Source organism: Rhea americana, unplaced genomic scaffold, assembly GCF_003343005.1.
Source record: "Rhea americana isolate MKP2758 unplaced genomic scaffold, rheAme1 scaffold_21, whole genome shotgun sequence".
Lineage (NCBI taxonomy): Eukaryota > Metazoa > Chordata > Aves > Rheiformes > Rheidae > Rhea > Rhea americana.
The window spans coordinates 6,530,049-6,547,327 of NW_028186258.1; positions in this window are offsets into that span (position 1 = coordinate 6,530,049).

The following is a 17,279-nucleotide window of genomic DNA, read 5'->3' on the forward strand; positions in this document are numbered from 1 at the left end:
AGAGAGAGCAGGCTGGAGCTGGAATTCTTCCATTCCCTAACTAGTAGGGGACAAAACCATATGTTGAGTGTTGACAATTAGCAGGGCTCACATTCTGCCTTTCTGTCTAAATTGGATGTCTGTCTTGGGACAAATCTCTCTGGAATTACTGATGTGAGCAATCAGGGAGGCTAACCTGGTGGATGGAGTGGTTGCAGAGCGCAGCACAGCGGGGCCACACGGATCGCTACTTCTTTACCGATATGGGTAATCTTTAACATGTATGTCACCCATGGGGCTAAGAGGAGGCTGTTGTGTGAACACAAGGGGAAAATCCCATTGCTCTAGTGCTTGGCTGGAGCCCTGGAACTTCAGCACTAGTGTTTGCAGGCCAGCCTCTGAGAAAATATCGCAGACTTTTAGCACTGAGAAAAGGAGAAAGAGAAAGAGAAGCAGCAATTTGTTCCTCCTGCTTCTAGCTAAAGCGGCTAAGGAAACCTTGATTAACCCTGTAGTTTTGGGAATGTTCAAGTCTGAGCTTTGTGGCTTCAAAAGATCTGGATCTTGAATGCTGACTGTAATATGTAATGTAGTGAGAAGTGAACAGGAAGAAGCTATCATGATATCCAAGCTAAATACCTAACACAAGCAGTCTGAATATGGCCCTATGCTCCCTCTGAAGCAAGCAATCTGAGTTGTTCATTATTATCATTCTACCCAAGGGCATAAGTCTAAGGAGGCAGAATGCATTATAAGCCAAGGTTCTGCCTGGATGTGTGCTATATGCTGTTTGCTATGGATCATTACTTATTTATTTCTTTTTACACCCATCTTCTAGTAGAATTAAGGGCGATAATGGAGCGCGCATTGAGCACTAAGTGCCTGCATAGTCTCAGGATACTTTATAATCATTGCAGTTTTCATCCTTATGGCATCTTTGGGGAGACAGACAACATTCAAATGCCCATTTTACAGCACCATGCACTCAGCACTTCAGAAAAAGAAATCCTTAGTAGTGTTGGCTCTGGGTAGAAAGTATAAGTTTGCGTATATCCAATCCCTCTGCAGTGAGCTCGAGAAGGTATGTCCATTCTTTTTATGCTCATGTATGATTTAGAGTGACTAATTGCAGAGAACTTCTCCTTCCATCTAATTGTCTGCAAAAGGAGAGATTTCAAAGTACAGTAATTGTAGCCACTATCAAAGGGAATAGAAGATAAAAGCAACTTCTCTTAGCACTAAATCACCCCACATGTGTTTCTTGTCCATAGCAACTGGCAGTATTTGTATCAGAATAATGCATCAAATATATATATTTAATCTTTCACCCAAGAATTTAAAATTGCTTTTCAAGGAAACACTATCTGAAGGAACCCCACACAGCCCTGGGCAAAGAGTATATGGAAGTCATTTTCTCTTGCAGAGTGAAACAGCCCAGCTCTGTAGCACTGGGAGAGAAGAGCAGCGTACGATGATTGTGCTCCACAGGGAAACCACAACTGGAAGACTGGGAGAAAGGGAATATACTGAGAAATGACAAGTAGGTCAAAACCTCTGTCTTGCAAATGCTTTGGACACAGTAGCTGAACAAGGTAGTTTAAAGGTTGCTGGGTATTTCCACAGGGAAGCAGAGATTTGAAGTACCCTCAGAGAAATGATCTCCAAAGGAAGGGTTGCAGTGCCAAGAGGAGGCCCAGCAGCTGTGCTGTGCTGGGACTGCCAGCCCAACAGAAAATCAACTGACAACAGCACTTCTATACTAAGATCTGGGGTGGCCCAGGAAATGGGGCTGCAAGTGGAAATGTTTAAGAGCCACCACTTCCAGGTTTGTAGGGAGCACAGACATCTTATTCCCTGGGGTGTGCCAACTGCTTCGAGCTCTGCAGGACCAGTGGCTTCATGATATGAGAGCATTCATCCCAGAGCCCAGCAGTACCACCTGGGGCTTTTGGAGACCTTATTCTCAAATACTAGCTTCCCTTGTGTATTCAAAGCCCTTGTCACTCAGCCAAAGGACCCAGAAATACCCAGAGCTGCTGGGTAGCACCCAGTACAGCAGCAACACACCAAGTCCTGTGGATAGCTGAATATGAGGCCGTTGGCTTTACCAGAAACAGCGGTGGAGTGTCCCTGAAGAAAAAGGAACAAGGATTGGCTGTCATGTAGCTGCTCCAGAGGCACTCAGCATGACMTACCCCTCCAGTGACCAGGAGACTCAGGGCAGCTGCAGTAAGCCAAGGACCCCACACCCTGGAAAACACAGGAAAGCTCCCATCATTTGGATTGTCTGCTAGTGTCCTCAGCATCTCCCTGCACAGGCTGGGGTCTGTGCTGTGTGCTGCAGACCTGGCTGGGGAGAGATGCCATGAGAATTTCTTTTTGACCTTTTCACATTCTCAGCTTATGACTCAGTTATCAAATCAGGTTACCTTTGCATCTCTGGCAGAAAAAGAAAGCATCACAGAATTAGCTCTGTGTCACCAAGGAGTGCTTAAATATTGTGATTACAAAATTCCAGTTTCACATAATCTATTCAGACACGCAGGAAGAAACCTTTGCAATTAGACTCCCTGTCTCTGACAGAAGCACAGAAGATCTTCTTTTTTTTTCCTTTTCCATTAGTGTATCTTTCTGTGATTTTAGAGCAGCAGGGGAAAAAAGTCTGTTAGAAATTCTTTGTTGTGCTAAGTCTGTTTTTACTTTCCGATTGCGAAAGCATATTACATAGAACAGAGATTACTTAGAGACTTCCAAAGATTTGCTTTCGATCTTTTTTTTGGAGCTTCATTAAAATTGCAGGTTTTAATCTACACTTTATCCTTACAGTATTACAGCATCACTATATAATAATGGCCATACTTTTCATTCAGAATTAAAACCAGATAGATGCTTCTCATGCTTTGCTTTCAAATCTTTTCTTTCNTTTTTTTTTTTTTTAATATTGATCAGGTCTGTTTTGTTTTTCTTTTCCTCTGGCACTGCTGGCACTGTAAAAGAAAGTCACTAAGGAGAGACTTTCAGTCCCAGATCTTTGTGTGTTACTGGGTGCARTTTGTTTTGTAGATTTAGGAACAGCTTTAAGATAGTATAATGTATAAATAAAATTTTTAAAAAGTGATTTCCTACAGTATGATAGGCAAGAAAATAGATTTAAAAATAGTACCTCTGCTATCGGGGGCACAGAGCAGCTTGGACATGTTAGCATAGCATGTGATGTGCTAGGGGCATCTTTCAGGAGCTAATTGCTGTTGGAAGACCTGGTCCTCTATTACTTACTTAAGAAAAAAAAATGTCAAAAAGTCTTCTTACGGCCTCAGGCGCATCCTGATTTCTGCCCTGTAGGAGAGGTTTGGAGAAGGATGACAGGGGCTGGACATGAGGACAGCCTCGAGGGCACACATTAATGAAGCTTAGAGGCTTCAGGACAAAGCAGCCTTGAGCCAGGAAAACTGACCCACATTCTTGATTTTCTTGTACATCTTCCTCTTTCTATGATGAGAAGTTGCGCTGAGAAGGTCTCCTGCCTCACACCAGGCACAGGAAASAGCTTTCTCAGGCACATGAGGGCGGTGTGAAAGAGCAGGAGCTGGCTGTGTGCTGTGTGTTCCTGAAGGACTGTAGAGGAAATAAATGGCCCAAGGCAAGTTTGTCTGCTAGTGCGCTGCCTTGTCACCATGGGAATGGGAGCTTCCCTTGTGTGGTGTGGGGGTGAAGACAGCCCATCCTTATAGTGGCACTGCACCAACCCCAGCCACTGTTGATAGCACTCTGACTTGGTGTAGAGGTGAAATCCTTCATACTTGGRTCTGCCCAGAGCTGCCCCTAATGCTCAAGGTGCTGCAAGTGACATTTTTATCCAGACTTGACCCCAGGAGTTTTGTTTGAACTGGAAGACAGCTCACTTGGAAGGGTTCTCTGTATTTCCTTCCAGATCCACTCAACAATATCTAATAATAACTAGCTGCTTTCCTATTTATAAAGGAGAATAGTGGTGAGGAACTTGTCTCATGTGGTTGGGGCCATCACAACCCCAGGTGCTCCTGTGCAATGCCATGACTCTAGCTCTTTGCTATTGAACTATTCTTCTGCCCAACAGCTCCCTAACAGGCTTGCCATTGCGTATGGGAAAGGGCAGTACCCAGGGCTGTTGCCTTTGGATACACACACATTTTATTTTGCCTGTTGACAGGGAGTATTTTTCAATTCTTTTTAAAAATGGCATGGTTTTGTAGCAGTCCCTACTCCAGTTTGTAAAACAAACATTTCCCAAGCACTCAATGTTTCTGATGATGTTATTATTACTGGAATGTCAGCAGGAATATTAGAAACTTACTCTCTTTTAGTGGAGCCTGTGGATTTTATGGTTCTTAGCATCACCCACTGAAGATACTCTGCTCATCTCCCAGCGGTCAGATGTGATGCAGAGGGCTGATGTATCCTTTTGGCCAAGGCAGCTGGATGCAGTCCCTGCTTTGGATCTGAGCTGGAAAAGCATTTGGGCTTAGATTAACACGTGCTAACCCCTAGCTCTCGCCTAGCCTGCGTGCAGGAGGAGAATATTATTAGCTTTGCTCCAGCTGGCTCAGCAAGAGCCTAGGCTGGAGTCAGGCGGCAGCTGCTGGGCAGCCACAGCGCTGCTCCTTCTGCCTGTGCTGGCTGGATATCTCGGGAGCTCACTGCTGCCACGCCTGGAGCACCCAGTACTTCTCACCTGGCCAGTTCATTTATCTTTGCAATATGCCAGTGAGGTTCCAGTATCCCCACTGTTCAGTCAGAAGACTTGAACATGGAAAAAGTAGAACTGACTGCATGRTAGCCCGAGCTGACTGCACGGTAGCCCCAAATTCACTAGCTTGCTTGCCCTAGGCTAAATTTTCCTGGGTGCRGTGAGCAAGGAAAGTGCTTAGAAAGGGTCACTACACATTTGAGCAGCTGGTCATATCTGCCCTCAGCTGCACAAAAACGCTCTGTGGTCCCAGCTGATCAGCAAARGACTTTTAAAACAGGCCCATGCAAGGCTGCAACAGCCTGAGCAAACTAATAACGCTGTGGTTGTTCCCCTAGAGCAGCAACGAGTCCCTRGAGCCTGACAAAGAGGCAGAGAGGGATTGGGGCTTGCTTGGCACAACTGGAGCTCCTTTCCTGCTCCATCAATGCATGCTCAGCAGCTGATGAAAYGCGTGGAGAGCAGCAACAGCCCTGGGATGCTGCAGAAATTCTGGCTGCGCTCTCAGTTGATGCCAGGCAGCAGGTGTGTGCTCTGCTTTGGTGATCTAGTGAACTTTGGTAATCTCGACACAGGAGCCCTACATAGGGGGATCACACTCTGGAACTGGCCCTACACCCCCARCCAAGGGCAGATGCCTAAATTTGTCGCTGCCTTTCCAGATAGCTCTGGTTTCTGGTGGACTGGACAATTTGCAGTCAGTTCCGTTTCTRGCTGCAGCATTGCCTCTGCTTCCCTTACAGACAACACTGTACCTGCATTTCTGGGAAATACTGGATAGAGGTGTTTTTCCCTGATACTTTCCCTCACTCTCTCTGCTAAATACAGGAAACGAGAGGTGATGWATATTCTCTGATCTGTTCTGACATCTACTCTGTTCCCTGGTGGATTACTAGGAAATCTTCTCAAATAAATTCTAGTTTCGTATCTGTATGTTAACTTGTTATTCCTTTAGTCCTAATTAATTTCTCCTTCTCACCCTGAATCTGGGGGCATTCTTAGCCCCTCAAATGAGAAAGAACAAACAGATTTATTGCTGCTGTCAGCATGGGCCCAAGTAGATTCTTCAGACTGTGAAGACAGGCACACCCTTCCCCACTAGTGCAACCTGTGCATGTCCTGAAACTCCTCGGAGAAGTGTGCCATGGACATGTTGAAGAAGTGAATACCTGTGCTGGGGCAGCACCGTTTCACAGATGTTGGCCCTGTACATAGCATCTGTTCTCCAGTATTTAAGCCTCCTTCTTCTCCTCTGCRAATGCTTGTTATCTGCCACAACCTGTTAGGAAGCAAGCACACAGAGAGCTGCAGTACAAGCCAATTGCTCATAAGAGAGGCAGCGGTGCCACCTTCTGCACAAAACAGCCAGGGCTTCATGTCCTGAGGACTGAAAATGCCCTGGGCTAATAGGAGCTGAACCAGGTCTTCCAGCTCCCCTGGGAACGGGAGCTTTTCCTTGGATGCCTTTGGTAGAAAATTGAAAACGTTCTGACAAAATGTTCTGTGATTGTTGTATATTTTTCATAAGAAAAAAGAAACTCTGAGCAGCAGTTTACTGACTGATACAGCATTATCTGATGACTTGTCCTCAAACTCAGCCCAGCCCTTTAGAGCTCTCTCTACCTCACATGCTTTCTGCCCTGGGAGCCTGCGGTCCCACRTGGTGAGAGCTCCTCCTCTACTGATGCTCACAAACTGTGGCTGCAGGAAGGAGGGTATTGCCAACATCCTAGTAGTTGCTTCTTGCTGGGAAATTAAGGTAGGAAGTTGGTCTTGCACCAGAGGTCCAAATCTCTTAAAGGCTATACGAATTAGTGCTCAGTTATTCCCATTCCTCATTACTGTGTGTCTGTATTGCAACTGTCATACTGCATGGTAGCAATATAAGATGGGAGTCACACTCCTTTGTGGGCAAAGTGATTCAGTCATTTTTTTGACTGAAAAAGTGATCCTGAAACTGGCACGTTGTGATGCACTGTTTGCATGACTCCCTGGAGTAATGTGCTGGGCCAGGTTTCCTGTTTCCCTCTCAAGCCAGGGGAGCAAATCTTGAAACTTTTACCTAGCCCTTTCTCAGGCCAAAATCCCTATAGTCACAACAGGCACTTTGCTTGAGAGAGATAAGCAAAAGAAGCATATGATATTGTTGAGCTATGGGCCGAGAGCGCTCACGTCCTCGTTCCAGGAATTCAGCTACCTCATCACCCTGTGTACCTCTCTCCACTCACCTTGTTTTGCATAGCGTGATGGATGAGGGGCTCAGTTTCAAGAATCTCATTTCTGGCTTCCCTTGAGGAGTCTCTTTCTTTGTAATACAGGAGTAGGTATGTGCAGAGCTTGTCCTGCTCAAGAAGGCCATCACGTGTGGTATCAGCCAGTGAGTGACAATGAATAAAAAAATGGTGAAAGGAAGGTGACTTCTCCATCAGCGAGGGTACAGGCTCAGGAGTACCTGTGTATTTACAGTTGACTATTCGTCTGACCAACCCCCAGTGACAGCAGCTGTGCAGATTCAGAATGAGAGGTCTTCTCTGCTGTGACAAGAATCTACACAGAGAAAATGTGAAATGGCCATGACTAGCCCAGATGCAGACCTCCATGCTGTAGGTTAGGACCCTAATGGGAGGGAGACATCAGAATGAGATGTGCATCAGCAAGCTGGCAGAAGCTCTTGCTGGCAAGGATTGGAAGAGCTGTGGGGATTTGCCAACACAACGTACCCAGGTCTGCATCCTACCTTGCTGAAGAGCAGCTGCAGTTGGTGGTTTGAGGACTTGGAGCTGATAAGCTCTRACAGGGCTATATGGACCTCCTGTAAAATTTCAAAATTTTAGCCAGTATAAATCTGCGTACAGTTAAGGATTTGGCTATTCTCCTTTACGGAAAGAGTGCTGTACCTAGGCATTTTTTTTCTCTAGATCTTATTAGCACTTAAGTGTTTTGGTGTCCTCAAGATCAACACCATGACAACAGAGTCTTTAGAACAAATATACGATCAGAAAAAAATATCCACTTCTAGTCATTATAGAAATAAGTATGCTAACAAATGATATTGACATTGAAGGGAGACCTAAAGGACATTTATTTTACCCTAATGAGAAATATTGCTATTCTGAGTGTCTGTATTACAGAGATGTCTGTAGAAACGATTAAATAAGCACCTATATTGTTATATTCAAGTTATTTTTATATTGTCTTCTCACTACAAATGTGCTGGAAGGTGTGCAGCCGTCACTGGGTTGTCCCAAAGCTGGGTTCTGTTACCCGGTGTGCAAGCACCCGATAGACACACAGGGTCGAGATACTTATTCATTTCATTTCTGTGCAGAGCTGGGTGCTAGGTGGTAGATCCACAAAGCTAGCACACCTTCTCCCCTGCTCATTCTTTATTTATACACACTTTTCAGGGAGCACAAATTCTTCTATTGGTTACAGTTTYGTTACATCAGGTATTTGCTCTGTGCTTGCGCTTTAACATTCCTGTTAATTAGCATTAGAAGCGGAGAAGAGGTGGTAACATCATTATCAYRTCATTTCCATCTTGTTATTCATTTAGGGGTGTGTAGTTTGATATCTTAATGAGCCTTAATGAACCTGAAGTCACTTCTGAGTTATTCTGCTGTTTYTGTCTTGCCTATCTCTCAGATTCTTCAAAGTGCTGTGGTTTCATCAAGGTTATTCAGCCGGAGCTGGTTATCTTTTACAATACTGTTTTTCTCTCTCCCTTGTCCTTCAGTCTTGTTAACTATTTGCAGGGTTTTTCTCACAGCATAGCTGCAACAGTCACTGACTAATAGCAATTATCACCAAGAACGACTCTGCCATAAATTGATAGTGCCATTGCACTTCCGACTAACAGCAAAGAAACCTCCTGCACTGCACATGCTGAATGCACTCTCTTGCAGTCATGACTGGTGTCGTCAAAAGATGAGCTCCTTTGAAAAGCTGTAAAGTATGTCTTTAGGGGTAGGTGATTCTTGGAATAGAACGTACTGTGTTGTACTGTGAGAGCTTACACTACCATAGCACTTACCGTAGAGATGCCTTGGAGGCACAAGCTTGCTGGTTAGCAGAAGTGGATAACCTTGTCCGGCGGAGAGGCAAGGAATGCGTCCAGTGCAGCAAGGGCACCAAACGCTTGGATGTGAGGGACCAAGGTGGGCAGAGCTGGCCTTCTCGCCCTTCACTTTGGTGACAAATTTTAGCACTGCACCAGCTGATGATATTGCCCCAGTTAGGTACATGAGATAAATGTGGACCTGGGTTTCATCCCCAGGTCTGARGCTCTTGTCTATGATTATTAGGCTGAGCCAGTCCAAAAGGCTGGACTCCCTTACGAGATGGGAGCTTGACAACTGGGTGGTAAAAACACTACGGACACAAACCTACCAGCTGCTSGGGAGCTGGGGTGTCACCCCTCCAGTTTTCTGCTGTGGAATGCTCGGGAATCCAAGCCATGCACTGCGAAGCGTAACCAGGAGATGGCACACAACGAATAGAGATGTTCCCTGGGAGAGCAAACGGAGAAAGGCAGTGTTAGTCCTAAGGAGTCTGCTGCACATCCCCCAGAATGCGAGCAAAGTGACTCATTATGGCAGCTTCGTGAAAGAAAAGTCTCGTATCTTTCTTAGAAATCCATTGTGCAAGTCCTTTAACATGGAAAAAAAGCACACAAACCCCATTTTGTTTTGAAAGAGGGGAAAAAATGAGCACACTTCCCCCTCTTTGGAAACATGCAGCTGTCACGATATGCCACTGCCTTCTGTCCCCAAGGCCTTTCCTGCATGAGCAGAGCCTCCTGTGACTCCTGTTTTTGTTCTTTTCATTCAGCTGCACTTCACTGATTGCTCTAGTATCCCCTCTTTAATGTGTTCCTTGAAGAAACTCTGTTTATGGCTTATATGAAGTCACATTAATAGTTAGTAAATTGAAGAGGTTTTTACTGACAGATCAGACCAAATAGCACAGCAATGTCTGCATGTCTCCATGGCTGAGCAAGGAAAGGTTCTCTGCCTCTGAACTGCAGGTCTGCATCTGCTGATTCACAGACTGGATGAAATACATTTCTCACATATGGCTTGTTCAGTCCATCTTTTTTTGTGGAAACAATATTTAGGCACCTGTTTCTGAGGTAGTATAGCAGGAAATAACAAACTAGCATTTTTTTTCCTAGCCATTGGCAATTCTCCATTTCTAGGAAAGGAAGAATAAAGGATGTACAATCAGTCATTTAGAGACCAGAAAAAAGATTTGTTTTCAAGGAAAACATGACCTACAGAGCTTCTGCTACAAGCATTGTATTTCCAGGAAATTATCATCCATAACTTCAACAGATAATTTTGAAACATATTAGCATTATTGGAAAACTATATACTGTGCCACATAGCACACACTCAGTTCATAACCAAAAGTTCATAACCCCCCCGCCCAAAGAGAGTTATTTTTCTCAATTTTCTCTCCTTCAGTTTAAACATAGAAAGTTAACTGCAACACTCAGTCAACAGAGACTTAAGGAGTCTCAAAAAAAATGAGACCAAGCAACTCCTTTGATCCATTGTCAGAGTCCTTTGAGCATAAGAGTGCAAGGACAAGGACAAGCCCATGATCACACTACCCTGGGCTGCTAGTCAACGCTTTGAGGCTCAGGGGTTTCCTAAGCCTGAGGGTGTTTAAGAGGTCCTGATGAAATGTTTTTTCTTCCATGAATTTGTCYAGGAACTTCTYAGGCTAGAAGAGTCAGTGAAGGATGACACCATGAAGGACATGTGGAAGGTTACCAGGAGTCATTACTCACTGTCTCTTCCACTCTGAGAATCTCTAACAATTTACYCACATAATAAATAAAATCAGTCTTACATTAAATCCCCAGGACAGTAAATAGATATTCTGCAAACTCAAGAAAGAAGACGAAGATGACATTGTGCAACCATTTCTTGCTTTTTGAACCTTTGACATGCAATTACCTGTCCTCAGGCAAAATGCAGAAGAATCAGTTCCTCAGCCAGTGGGGCTTGGTATAGCTATGCTACATTATGTTGGYGGGAGTCTTCCATCCTATAGTAAGAGGAAAAAATGTAGTTGTTTCAAGGCCGGTTATTTTTCAAATTAAAGCAGCATAAAAAAGTATTTTTGACCCTTTTCATTGTTTCTTCTAAATTCCTACTTAGCATCTTGAAAAATCTTTAGGGGATTTGCATTTAGAACTTGAAACAATTTTCTCACAGTGTGGCCAAAGAAAAATAAGGCATGTGGGTGGAAGAAGCTATGGCCCACGCCAACAGTCAAACTCAGCAAGTAGGTGTCTTCAGCTATATAAAGTGAGGCCAAATGGAGTAAAGCACTACTTCAAGTCTTCCTTGCACCCTAGTCTTTGAAGACAGATAGTAAATATATGCTGGGACTGGGTACAGAGTGGATATTTCCATGGCCCAGTGCAAACCTTGCCTGATGTTTCCACAGGTAGACTAACATTTAAATAGTTGAAGAAACCTAAAAATAGACCATCTACAACTAAATACTGACTGTATTAAAACCTCTCTCCACAGCAGTGCTCTGGCTGCCAAATTACYTGCGATCAATGACTTTCAAGAAGGCATTCTCAGTCTAATGTGTGGCCATTGGAAGTTGGGATCCCAGCAGTCCTAGAGGAGGTAATAGTCAAAAATAGCTTCCTTCATGTGCCTGGTTGCAAATGTCATGTTAGGTCCTCTTGGCAGGTTTTGCTGCTAGAGCAGCCAACTGCTGGCCCAGACCTGGCTCTAGAGAAAATGAGGTATGGAAAGGAGGAGTGGGAAGGCTGTTGAGAAGAAGAAAGTATTGCTCCAAAGTGAGGGTTGGCATGATGTGTCCACCTGTAGCACAGCTGCCTATCTATCTCATGTATTCAAGGTTCCCCCCAGACTGGAAGCACTTACCTGCTAGAGACAAGGTTGTTAATGGTAGTTACAACTCCTCCAGCAAAATCAGAATATKTTGCTGCTAATAGCTGTAATAATCAAGTGGAATGACCTGCTCCAGCATGCCCCAAATCCCTGGGAAAAACTGCCACTACTTTTTACTACACTAACCTCATGGGCACTGGCAGCCCTGTAAGTGGAAGCTGCCTGGCACCAGCAGTTGGCTTCACCCTCTGCAGAACGACACCTTCCAGGCACATGGACAGCTAGGGGGTATGCAGAGACTTTTCCTCCTTATGTTTAGGGGAGAAAGAGAAGAGCTCYTGCAAGGAACAGCTTCTGGGCCACATAGAGCTCTTCAGAGAGCTCCTATATCCAAAAGGAACAAGAAACATAAAAGTCTGGCAGAGAAAATTTCAATCTGAAAGTGGGGCACAGGAGGGAGGGAAAAGGGGGAAGAAGAGCAAGGAATCTCAGCGAGAAAAGGTTATCCTTATCCGGCCTTTGACATTTGGACCTGCAGCTCCTACTGAAATCCATAAGGCACTTATCAGCCTTCTCTGATCTGACCTAAGGATTGCTTTACTTCCTGGTCTATGCTTCTGTCATTTTCTAATAGCCAAAATTCATTCACAGAAACATAAGCCGTTGCAGGATGGAAGCATTCAGTCCCCATGCGGACACACAGGTGGTTCTCAGCTCCTGCAGAGCTCATTTGCTAACTTGCCTGTCCATAAAGCACTACCTGACATCTGTGCCAGGACAAAGATGCACAATGACAAACGGACACTTCCATTTTGCCTAGAACATAAGTTCATGAACTTCTGTTATCATTCAAGCATGATTTAATTAAAACATTATGACTTACACAATCATCTCTATGTCCCCCTCTCCACTCTTTTTAAAAAATGTTTCCTGTGTTTTCCAGCTGGACAAGCTATCCTTCTGACTTCTTTGAAGTAAATATTTTATTGAGTTTGGCTGCTGCCACAGCCACACATAGTCTTCTGCCTAATATTTTATCCATGTGGTCCTAAAGAACTAGAGGATGTTTTGAGCTGAGAGTCTCAAAAGGGTTTTGAGATGTTAAGTAGAGTTAAGGAGTACCAATGCAAGAGGAAAATGTGTTACTTCTTACCAGCTTTCACGTGCATGCTAATTTAAGCTGAAATGCCTTAACAATGAAATATTCTCAAAGAATGCTTGTTATGACATCCCAGTGCTCACATACTGTAAATTGGAGAACATACACTGCTTTATTAGCTGAGGACCTGATACACTGTAGTCATTCCCTCCATAGCTCGCATGTGGAGATGTACTCCAACGATGATTTCCTCTTTTGTCTCAAATGAATGGAAAAAGAGAATTGGATTCTAGTGCATTYGTGATTGCCAACATCTGCCTTGCCTCATTTCTGTGCTTGAAGAACATCTGGCTCTGTTCTAGGATGGCCATCTGTAGGCAATTGTGCTGCATGGACCAGGTCAGGCTTCCTGTGATAAAACCTCTCTGAGGTCTGCTGGTCTGAATTTAACTTCTGGCAGCTGCCTAGAGAGACTTGCACCTTCTCACTGCTTTGTTATTCTTTCAGCAAGTTGGGCATCCAAGCCATTACTTGCCTTATAGGTGGAGGCCGCTTACTGACACTGTGCTTCCTTTCAGAGCAGACATAAATAACTTTATTTGATGCAGGTCCTGTCTCAGATTTCTTTCTTCTTTCTTTCTTTCTTTCTTTCTTTTTTTTCTTTTTTTTTTCTTTCTTTCCCAGGGCTACTCTGCAGAAAGGATATTTTTTGCTTATTTGAGCTGTTAGGTCTGGAAATGCCTGCTTGGAAGAGAGCACGTGTGGCAGGGCAGGTCTTGCTATGCTTTGCCTTTACCTTCCCGGGGTGTCTGAGAGCAGAGTGTAGGCTTGTGGGCAGTCACAGGAACTGTGTTACAGGCTTCCACAGGATGTGAACCCTTCACTTAGCCTGTCTAGCATTTAAACTAGACAACATTACATTAACATTTGCAGTATAGTTGTAAGAGAAGAGGAGACCTGGAAAGCTGTGCCCTTCTTGCTTGATGTTTTTCAGATCCCTTGCCTCCGCTCATCCATGATTCTGCAGGGTAAATACACYCTCCCCTAGCTCCCAAACCAAGGGCACACGCATGTCTTCCTTCCCCTTGTYTCCAGTACTGAAAAATAACAGGCTGACACGTTTTGCCTCACCTAACCTGAAACACATGGGCTGCTCTTTGCTGTCCACTTCTGGCAGCTTGATTGGGGCCTGCTGGATAGGAAGTGGGTTTGGACATGGCCAGCGCTCAATGGCCCATTGTACGCGTCCCCCGTGGGGGCTCTCTGCCTTTCACAGCGCTCTGCTGGGCATCTGCACAAAATGCAAAATGACAGCGTAGCATAAAGAGGGCATTATTAAACCTAACAAATAAGAATCTCTCTGGCAATAAGACTAACTTATTGCACAATAATTATTTTCCATAAGTTTTCTAAGGGGATCAYGCAGCATCCACAGCAAGGAGCTATCTCACCCATACTGAAGGTTTTGCGGTGGAGAGCTGCAAGCACAGTTCCTGATTGCCAAGCACCAGGAGGTGGTGGAGGTGTCCTGCGAGGCAGCACAATGCTCTCTTTGCTTTGGATTTATCAGCGAAGAGATCGGCTGCACGGAGGGCTTGTGTGGTGCTGGAGAAACAAGCAGAGCAGCCAGAGCTTCAGGCCAAGTTCAGAGCTGGTTTGCCTGTTGGAGCAGAGCAGCCCATGCTTCCATGGGGCTGCTCTTAATCCTTCGCTCAAATACCCTCTAGCGTAACTGTTATAGTATTTATTTTTCCCTTACAGCTAGGACAGTGGAAAGGAGAGAAGCAACAGAGAGCTCTGAAGGGAATATTTAAGATGTCTGTTAATTTCCCGGAAATTTTTCTCTTGTTCTTTTCAATAGAAAAATCTACGTTCTCACGAACTTTACAGGAACTTTTGCTTATTCCCTTTTGCATAGCTGAGCTCAGCTTTGTGCTGCTAACAGACCCCAATTCTCCAAGCTCTGGCCAATGGCCAGGACCTGGAATTCAAGACTGTGTGATGGCGATGGCATGAGCCCTATCTCGCTTCCCTGCTGGGCGATACAAAGCCTCAGACCCAGCTGACTCCCCTTTTGGCGGCTTTCTGTGGTTTTGTTTCCCTTTATTTTTTGTGCAGAAGATGAAGTCAGATCAGCTTGCTTTGACCTTCCCCTGCAATGCCRAGTAATGGAAAGCACCAACTATGATAGAGAATAACCTGTCAAAACCATGGTGCTGGAGTGGGAAGTCAGCTCAGCAGTAGTTACGTAGAAAAACTGATTATTCAAGAGGTGCTGGAAGGAAAAGTCAAAGCTGGAGATGTTCTTGCTCCTCAAGAAGAGGTGCAAGCATCAYCTCTGCAGCACAATTACCACGGGGAAATTTTGTACCTCAGTCCTACCTGCTTCTCTATTGCACTGTGCTTGTCATCTCTGTCCTGCAGTGACACTCTCCCAAGGCCAGCCTTTAGCCCAGCTAAAGTAACATTTTCCCTCACACGTTCAGCTCTGCTCATGGTGTCGGGGGAAGGATTTCTGGTTTGCTCCTAGGAGTGTCCCAGCTTCAGGGTTTGCTGGCACAAACAAAGGAGTTGCCTGCAGGTCCAGGAAGTCATCGAGAACACTTCTAGAGAATAAAATCCACAGATCTTGGGGCTGTTTCATTCCTATTTGTATCTCTGTATCATTCAAAGATCTCCAATGGGCCCAGWCTCCCTTGTACTGTATGGCAGAGAGATATTTCCTGGTTACAGAAGCAAGGGTCTGCATAAGGGAAGAGACACAGATGCAGAGACGCACATAAGAGGAAGAGGATGGGGAGAGATGAAGCAAGTGCAGGGTCCATCTACACACCCCTGCCCTGCTGTTCCCCAGGGGTAGRTATTGGGCTTCCAGCAGAACAGGGGGCAATGCCCATTGCCCTCTGGAGATGCCCATTCTGCTAGGATGAGTGCTTTCCAGACATCTAAGATTGCACAAGAGCTGGTTTTATAGGTCCACTCAAGCCAGCAGCCACTACAGCGAACCAGCCAGCATCTCTAGAGCCATAAACCACAAAACGCTAGTGAAAAATATCAACAGAAATGGGTCACGTAACCTGATGTTAGAGAGGCTTACGGCTTGTACTGCCCTGAATTCTTTAACTCTGCCAGTATCCCCAGGGCACTAAATAAGGCTCTTGATTTTCACTGAGTTTACATTTTCTGGAGCTGAGTGTAYGAACAGGTGACCAAAATGTTCAGTGATTTCACTTAATTTTCCCAGGGGTAGTGAGTGGATCCAGAAACATTGTGCAATCAGGAGGGAAATCATCTCTCTGAAAATGTACCCTCCAACAGCCAAAATATGTTTTGAAGCTGAGCAGGAAACATACATAAGCAGTGATTGCAACATAGTCACCACTGCATATTATATAAAGAAATTTGGATTTAATATTTGGACTTAATATGATATTCAGCAACTTCTGTTGTACAAAAAAACATGATAGTGTTTTGTGAAAGTACGTGTTAATAAACCCTTTCCACTTTTGCAGTGGGRCATTTGAAAAACATGAAAATAGAAAAATTTCTGCTGTGCGATTTGCTCAYAAACTCATAAAGAAAAAAAGTATGACTTTTTACTAGACTTTTTGACCCAARTCAAAATTATTCTGGGGAAAGTGTTCAGTGGCACACAGAGTTCCCCAGGCAATGGTTTGCAAAAAAGGAATAATCACAAATCTCAGGTCTTTCTGTTTTGTTCTTTGTATAGTATGAAATTTCCTATAGGGTTTTCCTAAATACACCCTGCTGTTAATCTCTTGTATGCAAAATGAGAAGAAAAGGTGTTTTCTTTTATGTCACGAAGACAACCAACTCCAGCAAGCTTTGACTGGCTTCTGACCTTAGCAATACTTTTATCAACCTCGTGAAGAAATCTGAGCAACTTAATGGAGTCACCCAGAGTAAATTAAATCCAGTCAGGACCTCAGTGGTGCTGAAGTACCTGTAGGCCACCAGTTTTGACCTGTGACATTTTAATTGGTCATTGCAGAAAAAAAAAAAAAAAGCAGCTAAACAGGTATGTGGTTAATTTTTGAAAGCATAGCTTAACTCAGGAAGAAAGTAACGGATCTCTTGGGAGATGCACAGAACAAACAGCAACTTTGCTTTGCAAAAAGATTAGAAATTGATCCAGCATACTTCCTTCCTAAAAACCTCTGTAAATGCCTCAGCACCTCCAGCTGTCATGGAACATGTTTCTGTGCTGTTACCGTGCCTTTTGGAGGGTTTTTGGATGTTGATTGCTTTTTTGTCATAGCCTGTGCAAGAGAAGTGTGTCTCCCCATTAATGCTTTCTTTTTCACTTGCTTCTTCTTTCTTACCGTCTCAAAGGCTTCGTATCTGGCAGCTCCTCAGACTCCCCTCTGTTAGTAAAGCTAGCAGCAAAGATTGTAATGAGCTGCTGAAAGGCTTCCAGGCAAGAAATGCTCCAACTTTGGTTACAAAACGGAAAATARGAGCGGCGCCTTGTGAGAACTGCTGGTTTCCAAGGAGAGGAGCTGACCGCACAAGTGACAACGATGCAACCCCGTGTGGAGGAAGCACAGAGGTGAGTGTGCTCTGAGTGAGACTG